The 26,573-nt window shown below is 55.0% G+C and overlaps 1 protein-coding gene across 2 annotated transcripts in view; it reads left to right on the top strand.

Annotated features, from left to right (window-relative positions):
- Window positions 1–224: 224 nt before the first annotated feature.
- Window positions 225–26,573, top strand: part of SHANK3 (SH3 and multiple ankyrin repeat domains 3) — a 695,549-nt gene continuing 669,200 nt past the window's right edge. For both annotated transcript variants that reach the window (XM_043500373.1, XM_043500369.1), the window contains exon 1: window positions 225–241. The gene's annotated coding sequence lies outside the window, so the exon portion shown is untranslated. The remainder of the gene's footprint in view (window positions 242–26,573) is intronic.

The raw sequence follows: 26,573 nt of genomic DNA, 5'->3' as shown, positions 1-26,573 counted from the left end.
AGCCATCTCCGCCCAGCATCGCTACTTCGCCCTGTCTATGGGCTGCCCTCCCCTGATGGGCCAAAGGGCTCATTCAGTGTCTCTGCCTGGGGAGGCGGGTTCTGTCCTGTGGCTGGAGAGGGGGCAGGCGAGAGCCTGAAGGGACGTCCTTTTCCTGGCAGGAAAGGGGCAGAGCCAGTGGCTGCAGGTTTCCTTTTGGCGCTGGCCCTGAGCGAGGCCGGGAGCAGGAGCTGCTGTGGAGGTAAGCGGGGCCCGCTGGCTGGGCCAGCACTGAGTTCTGGGCAGAGGGAACTGGCTAGGAGCTGGGCCTCCCTGGACGTGGTGGGGGGGCCACTGGGGCCGGGAGAGACCCTCCTGCTTTGTGATGGTGGCTACTGCCCATCATGGGCCCGGCCTCCCGAAGCGCTGGCACCATCCCACCTCCAGAGTCCACTGTGCTTGGCTCTCCCGGCAGACCACCCACCCCCTGCCCTGAGGAGCTGCCAGGCCAGGCAGGGCACGACGGGGAAGGGGCAGCAAAGCCGCCAGGGCACGGCTCATGCACTCGCCAGGGCTTTCCTCCTCCAGTCTAGCAGGGAGTGCTGGGCACTCTGCCATTTGCTCTGCCCCAACAGGGTGGGACCCCGCGCTCTCATGGGCTCTGCTGAAGTCCCATTGTTGGGCTCCAGGGCAGTGGAGTCAAGCCCAGCTTTAGGGGCAGGGCCCTGGCTGGCTCTGTGGCCAGGGCCATGAGGAGAGTGGGCAGAGCAGCCTGCAGCCTGGGCCAGGCCGGTGGCCAGGGCTTGTGCTGTGCACAGAGAGTTCCCTGGTGAGCCGGAATCCAGCCGCACGCTCCTTTGGGGCGTGCACGGCTCAGAGCCGCACTCTCAGCTGCTGGTAGTAATTCCTGTGTGCGGCAGGGAAGTGTCTTGGCCGCACACAGGAAATCTCACTGGCAGGGAGGGCTGCAGCCTCTCGCCCCTGCACACCCTGAGATGGGCCATGCACCAGCCTCCTCCCCATTCATTAGCTGCTCCAGCAAGTGGAATCTTGCCTGCAGATTTGTGCGTGGGAAGATGGGGGGGGGAGGGGAAGGTGGTGGCGGGAGGGGCAGGAACAGATGGGAAGAGGGGGCTGAGAACATTTTAACTCGCCTGAATTTCGTGGTGTGAAAAGTCGGTTGATAAGGAAAGATTAAAAGAGCGAATGGCACCAAGCAATAAGGGTGTAGGTACAATCAGCTGCATTCCTGGAGCTCCCCGATGGTGCTAGCATCACCAAGAACGACTGTGGTGAGCGAGTTCTACCTCCCCCCTGCCCACGCACCCCCACACATGTACACGCAGATGCATACATCTCCACATCCACAGTACTCACAACACACATGCACACACATCCACACTCACACACACACCCATATACACACACACATGCAAATGCAAACACCCCTACATCCATCCTCCCCACACATGCACCCACACCCACACCCACATCCATGTACACGCAGATTTACGCACCCCCCCCCACATCCACACACAAATGCATGCACACACGCATACTCACACAGGGCAGGGCATGGCCTTGGGCAGAGCCCCCAGCTCCCCTCCCTCCCAGGGCAGGGCGGGGCCGAGGACAGAGTCCCCAGCTCCCGTCCCCCCATGGAAGGACGTGGCCATGGGCAGAGCCCCCAGCTCCCCTCCCCGCAGGGCGTGGCATGGCCATGGCCAGTCCCCTGAGCTTCCCCCTACAAGGTTAGGGTGTGGCTTAGCACAGAGCTGCTTCCACACAGGGGTGTACCATGCCTGTGTGCACACACATGTGCCATGCCCACCACCTGCATCCAGGTGTGTACCATGCCCACTGCCTACACCCAGGGGTGTACCGTGCCCACCGCCTACACCCAGGGGTGTACCGTGCCCACCGCCTACACCCAGGGGTGTACCGTGCCCCCTGCAGCACACAGGAGTGTACCGTGCCCCCTGCCAGAGCACAGGGGTGTACCATGCCTGCCATCCACACACAGGGGTGTACTGTGCCCATCGCTCGCATCCAGGGTTGTACCGTGCCTGCCACTCATACACAGGGGTGTACCGTGCTGGCATGCACACAGGTGCACGGTGCTGACCCATGCATAGGGGCTTTGGGGAAAGCAGGGCCTGATGGGAGAGGTTTAGACCCCCCCTGACTCTCGGAGGCTCCCCAGCTCCGAGCAGAGACCCCCTCACTCCGCTCGTGGCCACCCGGCACCGTGTCTGATCCCTCTCGTGTGTGCAGAGGGTGCGTGTGAACCAGAGTGGCTGCGACCTGGGCTGATGTGCCCCTGCGTGTTCCCACGCCCCCCACAGAAGCCCCCCCCAGCTGCTTTGGCCGGGGGGGGGCTCAGGCAGGGCTCACGGCGCCCACAGTTTGTGAGCGGATGGCGCCACCTGCAGGGAGAAGGCCCCAGTGGGCCGGGGCTGGGGGCCGCCAGAGGCCAGGACATGCCCTGTGCACGCGCCCGCTCTGGGCAAGTGACACCCCCTGGCCAGAGGCAGCTTTCGCCCCAAGGCGTGGGGCCTGGGGCGGGGTGGCCCAGGGGGAGCTGCTGGGCCAGGTGGGGCTGGCTCCCAGAGGGGAGGGGGATTCCCAGGGAAGGGCACCGAGGTGAGGGGTGCTCAGCCATGGCGCATGGGGGGTGGGTAGAGAGCTCTGGCAGCTGGCTGTGCCCTGGGATTCCTGTCCCCCCAAAAGGGAGCCAGTTCAGGGCGGGGATAGTGTTTCTGAGGGGCGCTGGGGCGGGGGGGTGGCACCTGCCGGGTACCCCCCCAGAAGGCCCAGCCCCCCCGCCCAGCTGGCTTTGAACTTTCCTTCCCTCTCCCTCTCTCCTCACACATACTCTGGTTGCCATGACAACACCTTAAACTAACACTCGGCTCCCCAGGCTGTGAGGGGGGCTGAGTTCGCAGGAGAAATTTATCTTTCTTGTTCCTCTCCCGAATCCCCTCCGCCCCCACCCCCAGCACTCCTCGCTCGCTCGCTCGCTCGCTGGCTCACTTGCACGCTGGCTGGCTCCTGGCGCTCGCTAGCGCTGCTATGGTTACTCGGGCCCTGCCATCCTATCCCTGTGCCGTGAACAGGCTCTGCTCCAAAGGTAAGAGCTGTGCTGGCCCCGCGGGCACAACACCGGGCTCAGGGGCTTGGGCCGGCTCCCGCTGCCCAGCAAACTAGCCACAAGTGGTGTTTCCTCGGCCAAGGCATGGGAGGAGGGTGGGGAGCCCTTCAGAACTAATTAAACCCAGCGGGTGTAATGAACATGGGCACAGACAGAGCGGCGAGCACATGTGCTGGTGGGCATGTGTTTCAAGGTGTGTGTGCCAGGGAATAGCCATCATGTTTGCACATGTGGGAGTGCGGGCACAAGCAGCTAGGGGCTGTGCTTTCACAGTGTGCGTGCCAGGGGAGAGGGGGCATGTCTTCACAGGGAGCATGTAGGAGTGCTTAGGTTGGTGAATGGGGGACATGTTTGCACAGGGGACATGTGGGAGTACGTATGCTGGGGAATACGAGTTGTGCTTTCACATGGGGGGAATTGGTGACTAGGGGCCGTACGTTCACGGGGTACACGTGGGAGTGCATGCGCTGGTGAATAGGGGCCGTGCTTTCATAGCTCATATACATACACACATGTGCTGGTAAATAGGGCCCGGGAATTAACAGGGTACATGTGGGAATATGTGCGTTGGTGAATAGGGGCAGTGCTTTTATTGGGTACACGTGGAGGTGTGCGTGCCAGTGAATAAGGGCCGTGCTTTCACAGCACACACAGGAGTGTGTGTGCACTGGTGAATAGAGGCAGTTGTTTCACAGCACACATATGGGAGTGTGTGCACTGGTGAATAAGGGCGTGCTTTCACAGCACACACACCAGAGTATGTGTGCACTGGTGAGTAGGGGCCATGCTTTGACATGGTACAGGTGGGAGTGTGTGCACTGGTGAATAGGGGCTGTGCTTTCACAGGGCACACATGGAAGTGCTTGTGCTGGTGAATTGTGGCTGTGCTTTCACAGGGCACGTGGTAGTATGTATGTTGGTGAACAGGAGTTGTTCTTGCACAGGGCACACGTGGGAGTGTGTGCTGGTGAATAGGGGCTGTGCACAGGGGAAGCAGCAGTCATTTCTCAGGTGCAGGGTGTCCTTTGGTGTGTCTGTGTTATTTAGTGTTTGCCCTTGTGGGTTGTGGTGCACACATGACTGGCCATGCTCATTGCTGGCACATGTCTCTGTGGGTAGGTACCCACGGTGTCATTTTTCCTGTGAGTGTAACATGCATATACTCCCTGCATGCCACACCATTGCCTGCCACAAGTGTTCCAAAATCACGGGCAGGTCCACAAACGTGGGAGGTTGTTCCAGTGAAAGTGCTGGGACCCTCCTATTTGCCTGTCTGATTCTGACCCTTCCAACTGCACTGAGGTCCCGCTTTGGGCTTTTCTCTGCAAGTGCGTGGGCCATGCTAAAGTTGAGATTTTCCTGTAATGGCCTCCTTGTGGAGCTGGGTCAGGTGCCACACAACGCTTGGCTAAATCAGTGGAGTTGTGTGTAGGCGTGTGTTTGTCTGAGCATGCATGCGTGCTGTTGTGTGCACATGTGAGAGTATATCTGTAATCAGACAGGAGTGCAACAACGGGGTCCCAGGTCTTCCCTTGGCCATAGACCAACACTACTCCAAATTCACTGTCCCGGTCCCTCCAGGGAAGGGGAAGGGAGAGAAGTCCTAGCCGGTCCCGGTCTCTCTGGTGGGAGGGGAGGGGTGGGGGTAGAGGTCCCAGCCGGTTCCGGTCTCTCTGGTGGGAGGGGAGCGGGGAGAGGTCTCTGATCAGGCTCCCTGCTTCCCAGAACCCTGGCCGCCATCTCTTCACACTGCTTCCTCCACCTCTTGCACTTCTGGGTCTGCTCCAGAAGGAGAGATGGTGACTTGGCGAGGACTTGCGTGGCAATGCAAACGGGGGAAGGGGGTTCACCTCCCGAAATGCAATGCATGCACACAGCAGGATCCTGATGATGAGGAAGTTGGGATGTAACACATACTGTGACCTCTGCTACTGAATAGGTAACCTGGGGACTGGGCCCCCCCGGGCCCTCTCCTGAGAAGAATGCTAGTGGCACCCCTGATTTCAGGGCACTAGCATGGAGGGAGAACAGCCTTGAGGAAGCAGAGTGGGCTGAAACAGGAGCCCAGTCTCCTGTCCCTGGCTTTTAAGCCAAGGCAGGAGCTCCTCAAAGACCTCGGTGATGTACATATTATGGCAGTCTGTGGCAAGGCATCATGGGAAATGTAGTTGAACATGGAGGTCATTTTTGTGGTCCTGCCTGTGGCTAGGCCTGGTGGGAAAAGGGGTGGGGGGGACTAGTATATAACCAGCTCCCTTGGCAGTCCTAGGGGGAGATTGAAGGGAAGGGTTTGTGGGCAGAATTCCTTGGGTGCAGTGAAGGGTTCAAGATGTGATGGGAAGCTTTAGAACCGACCCCCCTACAGGCATCCACTCTTCTCTGGGTTTACTCTCCCTCTGTGCATTTCTTTTTCCTCTTCAAGTGATTGCACATGTCCATTCCGCTTCAGGTGTGTGTGCCCAGCACACCAAAGTCAGGTATCCATCAGGGCAGCATATGCACCCTCTACACACTCATGCCACTAGCCGATTGTATTAAGAGAGGAGCCTCCCTCAGTTCCTTCTCACTAGCCATGATCGGTAGTTGAAGCATGTGTGTCTTGTCACACAAGTTCCCATTTCTCTCAGAGAAAACTTCTTTACACTGGAGTATCAGAGGAGTAACCGTGTTAGTCTGTATCCACAAAAACAACGAGGAGTCTGGTGGCACCTTAAAGACTAACAGATTTATTTGGGCATAAGCTTTCATGGGTAAAAAATCCACTGATGCATCTGAAGAAGTGGAGTTTTTACCCACAAAAGCTTATGCCCAAATAAATCTGTTAGTCTTTAAGGCGCCACTGGACTCCTCGTTGTTTCTTTACACTGCTGTCAATAGTTTGAATAGTCGGTTTAGCATTCGTTTTAGGTAGTGGTGCTCGCTTGGCTTTTTGTTTTATTGTTTTGATATTTCAGCTTTTACTTCATGTCATTGATGCCCGGGAACAGGAAATGCCTATGCCTCTGGAATTTAAATGCTGCTCTGGCTGTATTTAAATCTCTGCCAGTCAGTGATCCCCGCCTCTGCAGTCTAAAGTGTTTGGGAGAGGGACATGTTTGGGGTAAGCACCTGATCTGCAGGAAGTTCAAGACTAGGGCCAGGAAATCCAGAGAGGTGATGGTTTGACACCTGCTGATGTAAGTGGCACTGCATCCTCTCTCAGAACTCAGCCACTCGGTATGGAGAGCCACCGACTCTGCTGTGCCTTGGAGTGCCCCTCTGGACAATGCGCTTCCGGGGACTTGGGAAGGAAGCATCATTCTCCATCTCTGGTGCTGCGCAAGAGACAGAAGTCAGACAATTTGCATTCTTCAAAGCCTAGGAGACCTTCCTCATCAAGGAGACCCCAATGCCTGACAAACTAGGGAAATATAGCTTAGACAAATCTGCTATAAGGTGGGTGCATAACTGGTTGGAAAACCATGCTCAGAGAATAGTTATCAATGGTTGACAGTCCATCTGGAAGGGTATATTGAGTGGGGTCCTGCGGGATCTGTCTTGGGTCTGGTTCTGACCCAGTATTTTCAGTATCTTCATAAATGATGTGGATAATGGCATCAAGAGTACACTTATAACGTTTGCAGATGATACCAAACTGGGAGGGGTCGCAAGCGCTTTGTGGGACAGGATTAGAATTCAAAATGGTCCTGACAAACTGGAGAAATGGTCTGAAATAAATAGGATGAACTTCAATAAGGACAAATGCAAAGTATTCCATTTAGGAAGGAATAATTAATTGCACAAATACAAAATGGCAAATGACTGCCTAGGAAGGAGTACTGCAGAAAAGGATCTAGGTGTTATAGCAGATCACAAACTAAATCTTAGTCAACTGTGTAACACTGTTGCAAAAAGAGCAAACATCATTCTGGGGTGTGTTAGCAGGAGTGTTGTAAGAAAAACACGAGAAGTAATTCTTCCACTCTACTCAGCGTTGATTAGGCCTTAACTGGAGTGTTATGTCCAGTTCTGGGCGCCACATTTCAGGAAAGATGGGGACAAATTGGAGGAATCCAGAGAAGAGCAAGAAAAATGATTAAAGGTCTAGAAAACATGACCTACAAGGACTGAGTGAAAAAATTGGGTTTGTTTAGTCTGTAGAAGAGAAGATTGAGGGGGGACATGAGAACAGTTTTCAAATACGTAAAAGCTTGTTATAAAGATGGTGATAAATGGTTCTCCTTAACCACTGAAGGAAGCACAAGAACTAATGGGCTTAAATTGTAGCAAGGGAGATTTAGATTAGACAACAGGAAAAGCTTCCTAACTATCAGGGTAGTTAAGCACTGTAACAAATTACCTAGAGCAATGCTTTCAACTTTTTTTCATTTCTGGACCCTTAAAAATTTCGAATGGTGGTGTGGACCCCTTTGAAAATCTTAGTCATAGTCTGCAGATCTCCAGGGGTCTGCAGACCACAGGTGAAAACCACGGTTCTAAGGAAATGACAAACTTTCACAGACCCTGTAGGCATAGTCTGTGGACCCCTAGTAGTCTGCAGACCACAGGTTGAAAACCACTGACTTAGGGAGGTTGTGGAATCTCTGTCACTGGAGATTTTTAAGAGCAGGTTAGACAAACACCTGTCAGGGATGGTCTAGATCAGGTGTTCTCAAACTGGGGGTCATGACCCCTCAAGGGGTCACAAGGTTATTACTTGGGGTGGTCGGGAGCTGTCAGCCTCCACCCCAAACCCTGCTTCGCCTCCAGCATTTATAAGAGTGTTAAATATAAAAAATGTGTTTTAAATTTATAAGGGGGGGTATCACACTCATAGGCTTGCTGTGTGAAAGGGGTCACCAATATAAAAGTCTGAGAACCACTGGTCTAGATAATACTTAGTCCTCCCTCAGTGAAGGGCACTGGACTAAATGACCTAGCGAGATCCCTTCCGGCCTACATTTCTATGATTCTGTGACCTTCCAGGAGCAAGTTGGGTACCCAGCTTAGAGCCCCAGATTAGGTGAGGCACTTCCCACTATCACATACTTCCTTGGCCACTCATGTAAAGTCATTGACTCTGCACCGACATTGGCACCATTGAGACTGATTCCATTCCGGGGCCTTGTGTGATTTCGGCTTCATACAGTGCTCTCAGTACAGACTACACGTGAAGAGTAGGAAGCACCTAAAGATCTTCTTTGCCTTTCAGTACTGGGCTCCCTGATTCTACAGGCGATAGGGTTATCAGTACCGCCTACCTCTTCACAAGTGCCGGTGCTGTCTACAACTTTGTCACCCTATCATTCGATGACAGTTTTGACATAGCAGCCCTTGGTACCGATGACTGCCAAGACTTCAGCACATCTTCCAAACAAAGGCTTGGTACCGTCAGTGGGTAAGCCCTCACTTCCAATCATAGATCTTGACTGCCAGTCCTTTCTACTCCACCCAGTACCCTGCCTCCATGGCCCTCCAATTACTCCTATTTACCTTTGGAGTCAGAGGTCGGATCTTACACATCCCAGTCATACAACAGGAAATCTCAATTTGCCCTCCTCCTCATGAAGATCAAGGTCTCAGCACTGATGCTCCCATAGGAGTAGATCCAGGGATATGGCCATGGGAGACTTATAATTGGGACCCAATGCCTTACCAGTGGCCATTCTGGAATCTGTGGGGCATGCCCCCAACTTCTTGAGCTTCCCCAGTGCCTTGAATATTCAAATCTCCTCCAAGGCAAAGAGTCATGCCCTGTGCCAATCTAAGTTCCGACCTTGGTACCCATCAAGAATCAGAGGTTTTACAGTCATAACTGGATCCAGCTGATATAACCTCATTACAGCCACTAGTGCGCCATCCTGTACAGCCACCCCTGGGTACATCTTTGTCCTCTCTTGACGAAGCAATAGTGTTGGAGTCATCATCCCAGATTCAGGACGATTCTAAGGCCTATCAAGAGTTATGAAAAAGAGAGGGCAGCTCCGTGGGTGTGCAGGTAGAAAGGGCGTAGGGGAATGTAAATTGGTGGATATCTTGCACACTTCAGGCCTGGTAACTCTACCAATTAGTGAAGCCATCATGGAGCCCACAAAAAATTGTGACAAACCCTGGCATCTCTTCCACCCACTGCTGAGAGAACAGAGAGGGACATACCAAGTATCATCCCAAGGTCCCAAGTACTTCTACATGCAGCCCACCCTTGTTCTTTGGTGGCGACTGCACTCAACGAGAAATCACATCATGGATGTTCCAAATCTACCCCTAAGAATAAAAAAAGCTTGATTTTTTTTGGTAGAAAAATGTATTTATGCTCAGGGTTACAATTTAGAATTGCAAACTACCCGGCTGTCTTGACCAGATACAATTTCTCCATGTGGTACAATATGGCTAAATTCATCTACAGCTGCTAGACAAGGCTAAGCAAGAATATCAGGCCATGCTGAAGGAAGGTTGTCTGGTATCTGGCAACTTGCCTCAGTTGGCTGTGGATGGTATAATCTCTGTGCCAGGAATGATAGCATCTGTGGTTACAATGCGACACTCCTCTGGGCTGCAGCCTGGAACACCAGCTAAGGGCCAGCAGATGAGTGAGGATTTCCCAGTAGAGGATCCTAGTTTTGGGGAAAATGAAGAAAGTGCTGCATTCCCTAGAAGACTCTAGGGCAGCCCTTAAGTCTCTGGGGTGTTTACACCTCGGTCTTAAGAGGAAGCAGTTTTATCCTCAGACTCAGCAGAGGTACCCCTTGTAACCACCAAGGCAGCCTGAGCATATGAAGATGTGCCATAAATCCCAAAGAGAGAGACGTTGCCAACTCCTCCTCCTGCAATAGCTCCATGGAGATAACCCACGACAGCTACTCAGTCTATCTGATTCCTTAGTCAAGGCCAGCGTACCACCTTGTTGGGATCGGCTCTCTCTCTCTCCCTCTGGCAGCAGGTTGTCCCGCTTGCTAGGTGCTTGGAACCCTATTGCAACTGATTGAGTTTGGGTTCTATCCTGCACCTTGTCACTGTTCCCCCACATCTCCCACTTCCCTGTCCCTTTTCAGGGACTGATCTCATGGGCCTGCTCTCATTACAGAAGTGCAGTCTCTTTGCAATCAGAAGCTATAGAACCAGTACCTCCTAAGCACTGGGGAGAGATTTTCCCATTTCAAAGTCCAAGGGAGACCTCAGACCTATTCTCGATCTGCGAAACCTGAACAAATACTCAACAAACAGAAAGTTTGGCATGATTATCCGGCCTGTGTTATCCTCTCCCTAGATCCCAGTGATTGGTATGCTGCCCTCAACTTAAAAGATGCTTATGTAACCTGGCCATCCTCCAGAGCAACAGGATCACTGAGGCAAAGGTTCCTTGTGGCAAAGGTCTATTATCAATTCACAGCCCCTCTGTTTAATCTGTCCTCAGCCCCTTGAGCCCTCACAAGTGCATGGCAGTGGTGGCGCTATCTTTCAGGAAAGCAGGCAGCCAGGTGTTCCTGTCCTGGGTGATTGGTTAGTATGAGGATGATCCAGGTATCAGGTGGAGATCAGCTCTGAGCAGATCCAGGCCCTCTTTTGTTCCTTGGGCCTGTTGATCACCAAGGACATGTCAGTACTGCTTCCTGTACAACCAGGCTTCTCTCCAACTAAGAGAATCTGAGCTCTGTCCTCCTTCCTGGACAGCATTGGTTCTCCGACCTCTTGAATCTTTCCATCCAGGAGCCCATGACTCGTCCTCAAGTGACAGACATAATTTCACAGAACCACAGCAACTGCTGAACCCCAACCCTTCCAGCCTTCATCCGATAGCTGGGATGCTGGGTGATGACCAGTTCAGAGACAGAGTGTTCCCTAGAGGTTCTCCTAACCCACAGAAAGCCCATCCCCAGGTCTAACTTCCTTTCTTGGTGTGGTCCAGCAGTGGGGTCCACCTCCTGTGAACTGTTCTCCTCACTTATTGGAACATTTACTCTACATTAAAGAAAAAGGGCTCTCCCTCAGTTCTCCGAGGGTTCAGCTGGTGGCAATTGCTGCATTCCATCCACTACAGACAGTATTTTGCAACCCTATCACTGTATGATTTTCAAAAGGATTGGACAGGCACTTTCCACCGGTAGAGACCCCACACCTCCATAGGGCCTGCATTTGGTTTTGTTGGCATTAATACGTCCAGCTCTTGAATCTATGGCTCTGGGTTCATTTTGGCCTCTCTCCACGAAAGTAGCTATTTCTTCCACTAGGAGGAGTAGCTGGGCTTTGGGCATTAGTAGCAGACCCCCATATGCAATTTGTTATAACAAGTTATATTTATGCCCACATCCTAAATTTCTGACTACAGTGTGCTAGGATTTCCACCTTAATCAGTCTATCTATTTACCAACCTTTTTTCCAAAACCTCCTTCATATAAGGACAAAGTGAAGCTTCACAGTCTGGACGTCCACAGGGCTTTAGCCTTGTACCTGGACAGGACTAAGCAGGTTACAGGGACCCCTCAGCTGTTTGTTTCCTTCACTGATAAAATGAAGGTGGCGCCTGTCCTGTCGTAGAGAATGCCTTCCTGGATTGGATCCTGGCTTCTGCTGTGCTATAATACTGCTAGAGGACCTCCACTGGGAGAATTTCAGCGCACTCTACAAGGGCTCAGCGGCGCCAGCAGTGTTGGACAGGTGCCCATCAGTAGCATATGCAGAGCTGCAACCTGGGCACTGGGGCATATGTTCACTAGCCACTGTGCTCTCTCCCAAGCCTCGAGAGCTGAGGCTAGATTTGGGAGGGTTGTGTTTGCAATCGTGGGTCAGATAGGCTCTGAAACCCTCCTGCATCCTGAACTGGTTGTGTGTGATCTAATGTGGAATGGACAAGTGCAGTCACTTGAAGAATTAAAATGTTTACTTACCTGTTCTGTAACTGCTGTTCTTTGAGGCACGTTGCACACATCCATCCCACGACACACCCTCCTTCCCCTATACTTTGGCATATATGTCCTGGATTCCAGTGGGAACGAGCTGAGGGAGAGCTGGGATGGCTCTCCCCTTTATACCAGCTGCTGGGAGCACGCGTGTGCGAAGGGTGCACGTGCTGCCCCCGTGGGTACCACCACAAGAGAAACCTCCAGCTGTGGTGCATGCACACTCCTGAAGTGGAATGGATAGGTGCAACCCATCTCAAAGAACAACAGTTACAGGGCAGGGAAGTAACCACTTTTCCTTGAGCTCTGCCTGTCCGGCTGCTGTAAGGCTGGGTAATGACAGGCCTTGGGGCACATATGGCCAGGGTGATGGAGTGCACTTGTGTACACATTTCACATGGCTAGTTATGCCCTGGTGTGCAGCAGTATGTGACTATCAGGGAGTGGACAGGTTGGGTGTGAATATGGGCTGTGAATGTATGTGCTGTTGGGTGTGAGCCAGTGAGGTTTGTGTGTGTGTGTGTGCCTGCCTGCCCACGTGTGTGCCCATGTGCCCGTATGTGCGTGTGCTGCGGGGGTGGGGGGTGCATGTGTGCCTGTGTGCTGGGTTGTGCATGCGCTGCAGGGTGTGTGGGAGTGTGCCTGTGTGCTGGGTTGTGCATGTCTGTGTGTGCCTGTATGCTTGGTTGTGCATGTGCTGCGGGATGTGTTGTGTGCGGGATGCATGTGTGCCTGCATGCTGGGTTGTGCATGTGTTTGTGTGTGTTTCCATGTGTGCCTGTGGGCTGCATTGTGCGTGTGCTGTGGGATGTGTGCGAGTGTGTTGGATTGTACATGTGTGTGTGTGCCTGTGTGCTGGGTTGTGCGTGTGCTGTGGGGTGTGCCTGTGTGCTGGGTTGTGCATGTGCTGCAGGCATGTGAGTGTGACAGGAAGGGCTTTGTTACGCCGAGCTGAGTGAAGGGTTCCTATGACGGCTGTCTCAGGTGCATGCTGAGCTGTCAGTCCCAGCAGGAGCCGTGGGCTGGAGCAGAAGTCACCGGGCAGGCTCTCTGGGTTGTGCATTGCAGCCTGGACCGTCCTAGTCCTAGTCAATGAATCTCTTCTGAGCGGCTGTGGATTAGAAGGGACCCGTTAGCTGTGCAGCTGCACTGGGCCTGCCCGGCAGGACCTTGCAGGGCTCTGATAGAGACCAGGGATGGAGCCATGGCGGGGAGAGCCCACACAGGCTGCCTGGGCCTGGGTTTCCTGCTCTCCTTGGGAGAGGGGGCGTTGGCAGAGAATGTGGCCCCTCTCCTGAGCTCAGCACGTCTGTGCAGTACCAGGGTGTGGGAGCCCCTCTGATCTCTGAGACGGGGAGCCAGCCTTGTCACTGTGACGCCTACCTAGGTCTGGCCCTCCCAGGCCCTGCCCGGATGTGTGTGTAAGCGAGGGAATGGTCCCGCTCTTGTGGGGAACTTTCCTGGCTTCTGCAGGACCGCGGTGAAGTGGGCTAGCGAAAGGATCTAAGTCCTCGCTCCCACTTCCTTTACCCAGTGGCCTCCCTGCCCTCACGGACTCCCCTTCCCCTCTCCTTTCTGGCAGAGTCCTCGTAACCCTGACAAAGCAGGGCCCAGGATTCCTGGGGGGCTCAACCCCCAACCCTGCCATGGTCACCTAGGACAGGGGCTAGGGTGTCCCCACTCCGGGGGGGCTGTCTCTCTGCACTGGACACTTCTCTGACCCACTGACCATTACATACAATTTGCATTACATACAATTTGAAGCAAATGCAAGTTAATAAATCAACAATTAATTTTAAAAAGAATAAGGGAAAACGGGAAAGGTTAAACACATCACCCCACTCTGTGGCAGGGAATATCACAAACAGTGTCTCTGGAACGTCAGGGCAGTTCACAGTCTGTTCCTTGTAAGTCCCAGGCCTTCTTCTCAGGCCCTGGCTGTGCTGCAGGGATGCTGCGGGTTGGACATTTGCTCTGCTGGTGGCCACAGGCTCTCAGGCTCTAAGTGGTAGGACCCTTCTTCCCAGTGTCGTCCCCGCCCTGTCGGGGTTACGATCCCAGCCTGGCCTGCAGAGCCTCTTGGCTGAGGCATCTCCCTGTGCTGGGCCTGCTGCCCAGGGTCCCCCTCGCTCTTCCCAGCTGCTCACCGCACCCAGCTCTGGACTGCTCCAGCCCCAGCTGCACCACTCTGTCTCTGCACTGCTGCTGCTGCTCTGCCTCCCTGGGCTGCCTCTTTGGCCCTTCTGGGTCTGGTTGCTGCAGCTCTGCTCCCAGGACAGGACTGCTCTGCAGGCTGCTTCTGTGACTCTGCTCCCAGCACTGACCTGCTTCCTGGGCTGCTTTTCTGGTCCCTCTGGCTCTGGTTGCTGCAGCTCTGCTCCCACGGCAAGTCTGCTCTCTCTGGGCTGTGCCTCTGGCTTTGGGGCTGCTGCTTTCTCGGGGCTGCTTTTCTGGTCCCTCTGGATCTGGCACAGCTCTGCCCCCCAGCTTAGCTTGGGCCCCTGCTTTCTCCTTAGCTCGGCCCCACTCTGTCTGACCCAGGCAAATCCAGCTCACACGGAGGACAGGACCTCCCTGCCTCCTGACTCCCTGATTAACCTGCTCGCCCTGTCATTCAGGCTGACCTGGAGCATTGGCCTCTCCCCATTGTTCCTGGGGGCTGTCAGTCTCAGGGTCCTGATTCCCCATCGACTCTTCCCCCTTTTTAGTACTGGAGCTAGCAACTAAAACACCCCCACTGAATGTTAGTAAGGGGGCAACAGTCCCCTTACATGTGTGGAGGGGAAGACTGGCTTCTCTGGGCATTATGGTTGTGTGCCTCCGGAGACGTCAGGGCCCCATGCTGCTCAGGTGCAGGATTGGAGCTGTCACCAGCGCTTGCATCCTTGGCCCCAGGTACAGCCCATCGACCGGGGAACAGCCCAGAGGAGCCCATCAGAGAGTCCTTAGTCATGCTCAGCCACATGCTGCCCCTCCGGGTGGCTGTGCCAGCTCCCTCCTGCAGAGCCCCGAGGGGATAATGAGGCCCACAAGCTTGATGCAGAAGGGGAGGAGAGCCAATGAGACGACTGGAACAGGGGAATGTGTCATGAAGCCACAGGATCGGTGCTATGCCCCAGCTTGTAAACTGTCTCCTAGAGGAGCCCCCTCAGTGGGCCAGACCCCCACAGGGTCTCACTCTTTCTCCAGGGAGACAATGGAGCCTCACTTCCTCCCAGACTGAGCTTCAGGGCTCCAGCCCTCCTGCTTCCTCCCGTCAGCTCTGTCCAGCGAGTCCTGCTGAGAGAGACTCCTGCTCAGAGGCTGTTACACCCTTTGGGGCCCATGCACTGCAGAGACTCAGGGAGCCTGTCCAAAGCAGGCGGGTTTATCAGTGGACTGCAAGTCCTTAGGGGAGCACAGACAAAGGAAAGTTATGGCACAGCCCATCTGGCCAAGCCCGTGCCAGCCACTAGCCAAGCTGCCCTGGACTCCATTTCAGACTGGCCCTCTGTCCATCCCAGGTGAGAGCAACCCAGCCTCTCCCAAAGCCAGCTCTTCATGCCTGCCTGTCACCTCTCAGACCTGTGTTCCCGAGGTGGCTTCTGCTTAGCTTCTCTGCTGCTAGGAGGGGCAAGAACCTCCTTCCTCAGGGTCGCTGATTTCTAGTGTCAATGTTCTTGCCATTGTGGTTTCCATCGTCTCCTTGGATTGTCCATTGATACAGGTCAGCTTTGGCCAGCTCCTTAATGACACATTATGTCCATCCCAGACAGCTGGCAGCACACACACCTTGTGTTGTCTGCACTGCCCCAAGAGCAGACCAAACCCTCTGGCTCCCACTGGAGAGCCAGGCAAAGTAGAGGGGGAAACTGAGGAACACTCAGGCTTCATACAAATATTACAGAAAATTCCCACTTTGTCACAATGTGCTCAGAGCAGCAGGGGAGGAGGGAGAGAGTTCTAGGGCCTCCTCCTCACCTCGTACAGAGACAGGCTTGAGCCCTGAAGCAGGAGGTTGATCTCTTCCAGAGCTCTGTTAGCAATGGCTGTTACAATGCTGGATAGTCTCCTTTTCCAGGGGACTGTCCAGTTCCTTTCTGACTTGAGTTAAGATCTGAGCCTTGGTGCTGCTGTGCTCCAGCAATCCCTGGCTGAGCAGCCCCTTGCCATCCAGCGTAAGTTAGAGCAGCCCCAAGGCTACAATAACTTACTCCAAGGCTGACTTGGTCTCAGTCAGCCTTGGAGATAAGGTAGAGCCAAGGAGGCTAGAGCTACCTCTGCTGCAATCTCCATGCACAGATCCTGTGCTGACACTGAGCCTGTCTTGGCTAGGTCCCGGGATTGGGCTCTTAGTCAGGGTTAGGGTTCTTCAGTCCCCTGTGCAGCAGCAGAATCCAGTGACATTAATAGTGACAGAAACCAACAGAAAAAACTGTGTACTGCCCCAGTACATTCTGGGATGGGGGGGCTGCCATGGCATGGGAGTTCCACAGGGCATTCTGGGACTGGGAGGGGGCTGCCGTGGCATGGGGGTTCCACAGGGCATTCTGGGATGGGGGGGCTGCCATGGCATAGGGGCTGCCACAGGGCATTCTGGGACTGGGGGGGCTGCCGTGGCATGGGGGTTCCACAGGGCATTCTGGGACTGGGAGGGGGCTGCTGTGGCATGGGGGTTCCACAGGGCATTCTGGGATGGGGGGGCTGCCATGGCATAGGGGCTGCCACAGGGCATTCTGGGACTGGGGGGGGCTGCCGTGGCATGGGGGTTCCACAGGGCATTCTGGGATGGGGGGGCTGCCGTGACATAGGGGCTGCCACAGGGCATTCTGGGACTGGGGGGGGCTGCCGTGGCATGGGGGTTCCACAGTGCATTCTGGGACTGGGGGGGCCTGCCATGGCATAGGGGCTGCTACCATGCATTCTGGGACTGGGGGGTTGCCCTGGTATGGGGGCTTCTGAAGGGCATTCTGGGCCTGGGGGGCTTCCCTAGCATGCGGGCTGCTGCAGTACATTCTAGGCCTCAAAGGGCTGCCATGGAGTGGGGGCTGGCTAGGGTTGCCAGATGTCTACTTTTTGTCCTGGTGGCTCCAGTCGGCCGTTAAAAGTCCGGTTGGCGGTGCTGCAGGGCGAAGGCAGGCTCCCTGCCCAGTTCTGTGTGGCTCCCGGAAGCGGCCAGCATATTCGGCTCCTAGGCAAAGGGGCGGCCACAGGGGCTCCGCACGCTGCCCCAGCCCCGAGCACCAGCTCTGCATCTCCCATTGGCTGGAACAGTGGCCAATGGGAGTTGTAAGGGCAGCGCCTGTGGATGGGGGCAGCGTGTGGGGCCACCTGGCCACCCCTGTGTCTAGGAGACGCCCGGAGGGACATGTCAGCCGCTTCCAGGATCTGATTGAGGTAAGTGCTGCCTGGAGCTCGCACCCCGAACTCCTGCCCCAGCTCCAAGACCCTGCCCTAGCCCTGAGCCCCCTCCCACACTCTGAACCCCTCGGCCCCATCCCCCAGCCCGGAGTCCCCTCCTGTACCCTGAATCCCTCATATCTGGCCACACCCTGGAGCCCATACCCCCAGCCCAGAGCCCATACCCCCTCCCTCACCTCAACCCTCTGACCCAGCCCTGATCCTCCTCCCACACTCTGAACCCCTCAACTTCACCCTGGAGCCCCCTCCTGCCCCCCAAACTCCTCATCCCTGGCCCCACCCAGAACCTGCACCCCAGCCGAAACCCTCACTTCCTCCTGCACCCCAACCTCCTGCCCCAGCCCGGAGTCCCCTCCTGCACCCTGAATCCCTCATTTCTGGCCCCACTCTGGAGCCCGCAACCCCAGCCCAGAGCCGGAACACCCCAATCCCCTGCCCCAGCTCTGTGAAAATGAGCGAGGGTGGAGGAGAGCGAGTGACGGAGGGATGGAGGATGGAGTGAGTGGGGGGGGCGGAGTCTCTGAGATGGGGCAGGGCAGGGGGGCCTCAGAGAAGGGGGTGGGACAAGGGTGTTCGTTTTTCTGCAAATAGAAAGTTAGCAACCCTAGGGCTGCTGCAGTGCATTCTGGGCAGGAGGGGCTTCCATAGGACAAGGGTTGCCGCAGTGCATTCTGGGCAGGGGGGCTGCCGCGGGGCAAGGGCTGCCGCAGTGCATTGTGGGCAGGGGGGACTGCCGCGGGGCGAGGGCTGCCGCAGTGCATTCTGGGCAGGGGGGGCTGCCGTGGGGCCAGGGCTGCCGCAGTGCATTGTGGGCGGGGGGGCTGCTGCGGGGCCAGGGCTGCCGCAGTGCATTCTGGGCTGGAACAGGGCTGACATGGGGCAGAGGCTGCCTCAGTGCATTCTGGGCGGGGGGGCTGCTTTGGGGCAGAGGCTGCTGCAGTTAGGGTTGCCAACTTGGTTATACTTAAAAACTGGAGACTTCCCCAAAAGCCCCACCCCTGCCTCATCCCGTCTCTTCCCCTGAGGCCCTGCCCCATCCACTCCTCTTTCCCCCTCCCCACTGTTGCTTGCTGCTTTTCCCCTCTCACCCCCCTTGCCCGGGTCAGGAGGGACTTGCCCGTGGAACTGTGGCTGGGAGCTGCAGCCAGCCCACGCAGGTAGGAGGCGGCCCTGGCTGAGTCGGGGCTGGAGCAGGTGATGACCCAGCGTCTCCCTACCACAGTAACCGGACTCTGCGTGTCCTGTCAGGAGAGCTGACCGGACACAGGCGAGTCCCCTTTTACACCAGACTTTCCGGTCACACGCCGGGCACTGGCCACCCTGTCTGCAGCGCATTCCGGGCTGGGGGGTGCTCTCCCCGGGTAGGAGGCTTGTTTGAGCTCCTGCTGCAGTGTGTTGCGGGACACTGGGCCATTGTGGTGTGGCCGGCACAAGGGGAAGGTTATGCAGCTTCCAGCACAGGCAATGTTTACATCAAGACTGGGTGTTTTTGTAAGAGATCTGGTTCAAACAGGAATTATTTGGGGCAGCCTCTGGCCTGTCACATGGGAGATCAGACTTGATGATCACAGTGGTTTCTTTGGGCCTTGGAATGCGTGAATAATCTATGAAAGAGCCCGGAAAGAAGTTGTGGTCCTGGCCGGAGATGCAGCTGAGTCTGCGTAACTCTGGCAACAGGCAAACACTCTGGTTCAATGGCGGCTTGGCTCCCGTCAGCAGTGTGGCACCAGAGATCCAGCACGGCCACAGGGGAAGCTCCACAGGGCTGATTTAAACCCTTCCTCAGAGTCAAGTGTTTGTGCAAACCCTTACCAGTAATCTGCCCCAGCTCCCTGTCACAGCGGCTGGGGGGACGGGCCCCCGCGTAATGTGAGAAGCAGGTTAATCAGGAGACTCTATGGTATCATTAAATATTGAAATAGCCTTCCCGGCGGCAGTGAATGCTCCTCTCAGCAACGGTGTCGCTCTGTGTTCAGAACTCTCGGGAGTTTGACTTACCGCCGGGGCTGCGGGCTGGGAACGGGGGTTGTGCTGAGCCTCTGACTGTATGGTAAGGAGCGTTCTGTCGCAGTGGGTCCTCTCCCCATGCCATGTGGCATCTTCCTGTCCAAGGGGCTGGACGGTTCCCCCACAGCAAGGACATGCCACTACAGCTTTCCCGGGGTGGGGGGAGCGTTCCTCTTTCAGCCCCCCATTTTCAGGAGGAGCTTGTTCTTGGGCTGCTCTCTCTCCACTTGTTCCCAGCCCAGGGCAGGGCAGTGGAAAATGGCTGTGAGGAGCAAAGGGTGTTTCCCCAGTGGACTGGCCTGGCCCCTTGGGCTCTGGGTTGTGCGGCACCTTCCCAAAGCTCACTCCCAGCCCTGGAGCCTGCAGGTCTCTTGCTCGGAAAGAGGATGATATTCTTAGCTCATTTAAGGAGTGGTTTGAATTTCCTACTGGATCCATCTGCTTTTTATAGACCCCCTCGGGGAGTGCAAAGAATGGCAGGAAAAGCTGCAGATCTGTAAGCGCTCAGCCCAGAAAACTATTGTTCAGGGTGTGACGTAAGCCAGCTCCAGCCAGACAGGGCTGGGGCGACCTCTTCTTGTTTGGGGGAATCTAGTGCCTGGCGCTTGTAGCACAGTTTTCTGTAGGGCAGCCCACAGCATCCCTTGCCTTGGGTACAGAGGTGTGGTCTACCGAGACTACAGTTCCCAGCCTGCAATACGAAGGCAGGACAAGGTGGTGCACTGCATGCTGCGACTGTGTGCCAAACCTCTGGAACAGGAGGGCAGCTGGAGTGCTCTCGGTTTGACATCTGCTGGGTGCAGTTCAGGGGCTGCCCACAGGTTGCCCATGAGGCCCCTGGGGCTGTGGCAGGGTCACTGCCCGATGGCACATATTGACCCTCCTAGGACTCGCTGAGGCAGGTCAGTCATTTGCTCCTCACCCGTCTCTGGGAACTGAGGCAGAGAGGCTCAAGGGTGTGGGCTGAGCAGTCTGGGAGGAGGAGCTCTAGGAGCAGCCCCGCTGGGGCGAAGGTCTGAGCTGGACGTGCTGTGGTAGTGGTGAGGTTTGTGCTCATAAGGCCAGGTCCCAGGCCGGGGGAGTCTGGCCCCTGCCTGGAGGTGGGGAGTGGAGCCTGCTCCTGGGGCATGGCAAAGGGCATCAGTTTTTTGTTTATTCCTGGATTGTCACCTAAAGTGTTGACTTTCTCCCTGTTTCCAGTGTCCTGCACCTGTTGGACAGGTGGGCGGCATGGCGTCCCACTCTTCGTTGGCCTGCCTGGCGCCAGGGGGAGCTGGAGAAGGGGCTGAGGGACAGGCTGGTAGCTGGCCAGGATGGAGTCTCTGATGCTCTGAGTCCTGGGAAGGCTGCTGCATGTCTCGGGGAGCACGGGCAGGTCCGTCGGTCTCATGGAGCCACAGGCGGCCCAGGTGTTCCCCACTGGCCCTAGACAGCCCAGCTGTTCCCCACTGTCCCCACCCGCCCCGGGCGGCCCAGTTGTTCCCCACCGTCCCCGGACAGCCCAGGTGTTCCCCACCGTCCCGGGGGGCCCAGCTATTCCCCAATGACTCCACCGGCCCCGGGCGGTCCAGCTGTTCCCCAACGATCCCACCGGCCCCACCAGCCCCAGGCGGCTCAGCTGTTCCCCACCGGTCCCACCAGCCCCGGACGGCACAGCTGTTCCCCACCGGCCCCACCTGCCCCGAGCAGCCCAGGTATTCCCCACCATCCTCACGAGCCCCGGGCGGCCCAGCTGTTCCCCACCGGCCCCATGTGCCCCGGGCGGCCCAGCTGTTCCCCACCGGCCCCTCCTGCCCCAGGCGGCCCAGCTGTTCCCCACCGGCCCCTCCAGCCTCAGGCGGCCCAGCTGTTCCCCACCGGCCCCACCTACCGCAGGCGGCCCAGCTGTTCCCCACGGGCCCCGGGTGGCCCAGCTGTTCCCCCCAGCCCCACCAGCCCCGGGCGGCCCAGCTGTTCCCCACCAGCCCTATGAGCCCCAGGCGGCCTAGCTGTTCCCAATGGCTCCACCTGCCCCGGGGTGGCCCCGCTGTTTTCCACCAGCCCCACCTGCCCCGGGCGGCCTAGCTGTTCCCCACCGGCCTCACTAGCACCCGGCGGCCCAAGTGTACAGCTCCCCTTGGGTCTTACCAGCTTATGTTCTGGCCCAAGTGTTCTCGGGCGAGAGCTGTCCCCAGGGGAGGCATGTGGGCCGCAGTTGTCCCAGGCAATCTAGAGTCCATGCCCTGCGATAATGCCACTTCCAGGGTTTATTGGCTGCGTTGGCAGAGAAGAGGGGTCTATGCTACTCTCACAGAGGCAGTGTCCTTGCAGGGATACCGTGGGCTATTGAATCAGAGCTCACACTGGAGATGGACGTCAGCTTTCCACAAGGCGGGTGAGGAGTGGCTGGACTAGCTTCCACGAGGAGTCTCCCTCACTTGGAGTCTTTGAAGCACTCCTGGGAGTATCCTAAGTGCCGCTCTCGCTCGGCCAGGATCTGTTCGCTCAGTGTGGGCAGCACTGGGTGGGACAGTCTGGTCTGTGGGAGGATGCAGGGGTCTGACCGTATCCTAAGGAGAGTGGAACCCAGTGCACGGCTCTCTCTGGCTCCCTTGCTCCAGGAGTGTAGCTGGTCTGGTAAGCATGGCCCCTTTCGGCAGTGTTGGAAGTTGCTGAGCACTGGGATCTGTGGTTCGCGGTTGGGGGACAAGCCTCTTTGCCCTGCATTCTCCCTCTTCTCATGATGCTGTTCTGATGAGGTGTTGGTGGCTGCCAGCAAGGCTGTCTGTGATATATGGGCAATCACAGAAGCTGATGGGCATGCTTGTCATCTTTCATTCAGGTTAAATGGAAGAAGCAATTAGCTCCTTTATGGAGTAGAAAAGCAGAAACAATAGAAGCCACCACCCAAGGCACTGGCCACAGGGTTAGTCCTGAGCAAGAGAGGTTTCCCTGGGGACGGATCCTGAATGCAGGGCTAGGGCATTGACTGGTTGCAGTGTGTGTATCTGTGCTCGTGCCAGGGAGGAAGCCAGAGAAGCAGTCAGGAGTGTGGCCCTGAAAGGGATCAGAGATGGAGTTCCTTGGGGCACAGGACAGACTGGTGAGGTAGGCTTGGAAATTGTGAACCTGCCTGCTGTTTGTAAATAAACAGGCTTGCATCAAAGAAATACCCGCCTCACATAATCAGTTTCTCCTCCTAATGGAAACAACCTGGCAAGGCCCAGGATTTTGGCTAACATCTCAGGCCGAGGGGCAACAATACTAAGCCAGCATGATGAAGCTATGGGTCCCAGGACCTGCACTTGTAGGAGGTGAAAACAGAGGCAACTGATTGTGGCTGCACGAGGATCCCTCTCATGTTGGGCACCTGTATTATTGTGTCTATCCCAGGGGTTCTCACACTTCTTTGCGCCGTAACCCCCTTCAGACAGCAAAGTTATTACATGACCCAGGGATGCGGGGGGGGGGGGGGGCAGAACACAAGCCCCTCCACCTGGGTGGGGGAAGAGGGGGTGGGAGCCTGAGCCCTGCTGCCCTGGGTGGGAGTGGAGCTCAGGCTTCAGCTTCAGACATGGGTCCCAGCAAGTCTAATGCTTTGGAGTCCCGACCCACAGTTTGAGAACCGCTGGTATCTGAAGTCAATGCAATGGCGCGTCTCCTAGGGTAGGTCTACATAGCAGCAGCGAGTCTCAGAACCCAGCAGGTGTTCCTGCTCCTTTTCCTGCTCCTGCTAGAGCCGGACCTGCCGAGTGGGGTGGGGCATAGGCCAGGCTCCAGCCCCAGTGAGTTAAGTCCACACGGCTAGTTGTAGCCTCATAGTGTGAGCCGCAGAAGCCCGAACCAGTTGTCCTTGGCTCTGAGCCTCGCTGCTGTGGGGTTTTGTGCTAGGTCACTCCCCATTCTGTGGCAGGGACCGGCTCCCTGGGTGCTCTCTGCTGGATCAGGGTCCTTGATCTCTGTCCTCTGCTCAGATTGTGTTTCTGGGGCTCAGCGAATGGCACAAGCTGCTGCAGTTACTGTGAGCCTGTAGTGCCAGTGCTGTATCCCAGAGGGGGAAAGGGTGTGGTAGGAAGGCAGGAATCAGGGTGCTGAAATGTCTGACCCTGTCAGGTACCGTCCAGTGAGGATATGTGCAGCAGTTGGCACCTCTAGCAATCCCTGAGCAGACTTTGTCAGCAGCTAGCTCAGGCCAGCTGCCACCAAACTTAGAAAAACTCCAGGTAAAGTTTGTGCGAGAACAAGTGGCTCTTCTCCGTTGCACCAGCATGAGCTGGCCTGCAGGCCAGGGCTGCCGGTCTCGGCTGACACACCCGTCCCTGCAGATTTAAAGGTGTAATACATTGAAAACAAAAGCATAAGTTATAATCTAAATACATCATAGCTTATCTGAATAATTTATTCTCCTCTGAAGAGTTTAATCTGTCAGCTCCAATAATAAACTCATCAGTCCCCTTCAGTGGTTGGCAGGGCTGCATTTCATGGTTCTGAGGAGACGCTAATGTTATGAGCATTGAATTTATCTCTGGAATCACCTCCTCTGCAGATGGATGCCTTTGACAACACTGAATGGATATTCAGCCGATGCCACGTTCCGCAGGGCCAGACATCTTCATTTGTCATTTGGAGCCAAAACCTGGTACCTAACTGGGCCCAGCTTGTCAGAGGAGCCTGGGGCGGAGGTCGGGGAGAACACGTTAGTTGTGCTGCACCGGGGGCACTGGGAAATCATAGAATCATAGGATATCAGGGTTGGAAGGGACCTCAGGAGATCATCTAGTCCCACTCCCTGCTCAAACAGGACCAACGCCAACTAAATCATCCCAGCCGGGGCTTTGTCAAGCCGGGCCTTAAAACCTCTAAGGATGGAGATTCATAGATACTAAGGTCAGAAGGGACCATTCTGATCATCTAGTCCGACCTCCTGCACAGCGCAGGCCACAGAATCTCACCCACCCACTCCTACGAAAAACCTCACCTATGTCTGAGCTATAGAAGTCCTCAAATTGTGGTTTAAAGACTTCAAGGAGCAGAGAATCCTCCAGCAAGCGACCCGTGCCCCATGCTACAGAGGAAGGCGAAAAACCTCCAGGGCCTCTCCAATCTGCTGTGGAGGAAAATTCCTTCCCGACCCCAAATATGGCGATCAGCTAAACCCTGAGCATATGGGCAAGATTCACCAGCCACATACTACAGAAAATTCTTTCCCGGGTAACTCAGATCCCATCCATCTAATATCCCATCTCAGGGGATTAGGCCTGTTTACCCTGAATATTTAAAGATCAATTAATTTCCAAAAATCACATTATCTCATCATACCATCTCCTCCATAAACTTATCGAGTAGAATCTTAAAGCCAGATAGATCTTTTGCCCCCACTGCTTCCCTTGGAAGGCTATTCCAAAACTTCACTCCTCTGATGGTTAGAAACCTTTGTCTAATTTCAAGTCTAAACTTCCTGGTGGCCAGTTTATACCCATTTGTTCTTCCACCACCTCTCTAGGTAACTCATTCCAGTGCTTCACCGCCCCCACTCAAATGGGGGCTGACAACATCCCCTGGCAACGAGTTCCACAGATTGACTGCGTTGTGTGAACAAATACTTCCTTGCGTTTGTTTTCAACCTTCTTCCTATTAATTTCATCGAGTGACCCCTCGTTCTTGTGTTATGTGAAGGGATAAATAACACTTCCCTATTCACTCTCTCCACACCAGTCATGATTTTGCCAGAAACAGACAGGAGTGGAGGAGCTTTGTTGCTGCCCTAAATGCCAGAGGGGTAATGGGAACATGATGATGATGATTCATGATTTTATAGACCTCTATCATATCCCCCCTTAGATGAACAGCCCCAGGCCTTTGTAATCTTTCCTTATATGGAAGCTGTTCCATACCCTTAAACATTTTTCTTGTCCTTCTCTGTACTTTTTCCAATTCTAATATATCTTTTTTGAGATGGGGTGAGCAGAGCTGCACACAGGATTCAAAGTGTGGGCATACAATGGATGTATATAGTGGCATTATTATATTTTCTGTCATATTATCTATCCCTTACTTAACATGCTGTTAGCTTTTTTCACTGCTGCTGCATTTTGAGCAGATGTTTTCAGAGAACTATCCACGATGACTCCAAGATCCCTTTCTTGAGTGGTAACAGCTAATTTAGACCCTGTCATTTTGTATGTGTAGCTGGGATTATGTTTTCCAAGGTGCATTACTTTGCATTTATCAACAGTGAATTTCATCTGCCATTTTCTTTCCCAGTCACCCAGTTTTGTGAAATCCCTTTGTAACTCTTCGCAGTCTGCTTTGGACTTAACTATCTTGAGTAATTGTGTATCGTCTGCAAATTTTGCCATCTCACTGTTTACCCCTTTTTCTAGTTCATTTATGAACATGATTTGCAAGGAGAGGCTGAGGGAACTGGGATTATTTAGTCTGCATAAGAGAAGAGTGAGGGAGGATTTGATAGCAGCCTTCAACTACCTGAAGGGAGATTCCAAAGAGGATGGAGCTTGGTTGTTCTCAGTGGTGGCAAATGACAGAACAAGGAGCAATGGTCTCAAGTTGTAGTGTGGGAGGTCTAGGTTGGATATTAGGAAACACTATTTCACTAGGAGGGCGGTGAAGCACTGGAATGGGTTACCTAGGGAGGTGGTGGAATCTCCATCCTTAGAGGTTTTTAAGGCCCGGCTTGACAAAGCATTGGCTGGGATGATTTAGTTGGTGTTGGTCCTGCTTTGAGCAGGGGGTTAGACTAGATGACCTCCTGAAGTCTCTTCCAACCCTAATATTCTGTGATTCTATTAATTCTATGATTCTATGTTGAACAGCACAGGTCCCAGTACAGGTCTCTGGGGAACCCCACTATTTACCTCTCTCCAACTGTAAAAACTGACCATTTATTCCTATCCTTTGTTTCTTCTTCGAGTGCTGTCCCTGTGGGTGCTCCACTCAGGTGTCAGTGTATTCTGGCACCGCTGATAGGAGATTTTCAGTAACAGTGCCTGATTGGGATGCGCGGGCTCAGTAACCATCTCATGGTGCCATTGGCGATTCAACTAGTGCCTGCATGTCCCGTCTCTCTCAGTTCCTTCTCAGCCATCCTTGGCTGCACACAGAGCTCCAACGGCAGTGTCACAACATCATAAGAAAAGAATTAGAAATAGTTATTAGTTAAG

Source organism: Dermochelys coriacea, chromosome 1, assembly GCF_009764565.3.
Source record: "Dermochelys coriacea isolate rDerCor1 chromosome 1, rDerCor1.pri.v4, whole genome shotgun sequence".
NCBI classification, from domain to species: Eukaryota; Metazoa; Chordata; order Testudines; family Dermochelyidae; genus Dermochelys; species Dermochelys coriacea.
The sequence above is the reverse complement of the archived record's forward strand: the minus strand, read 5'-3'. Positions and strand labels throughout refer to the sequence as shown.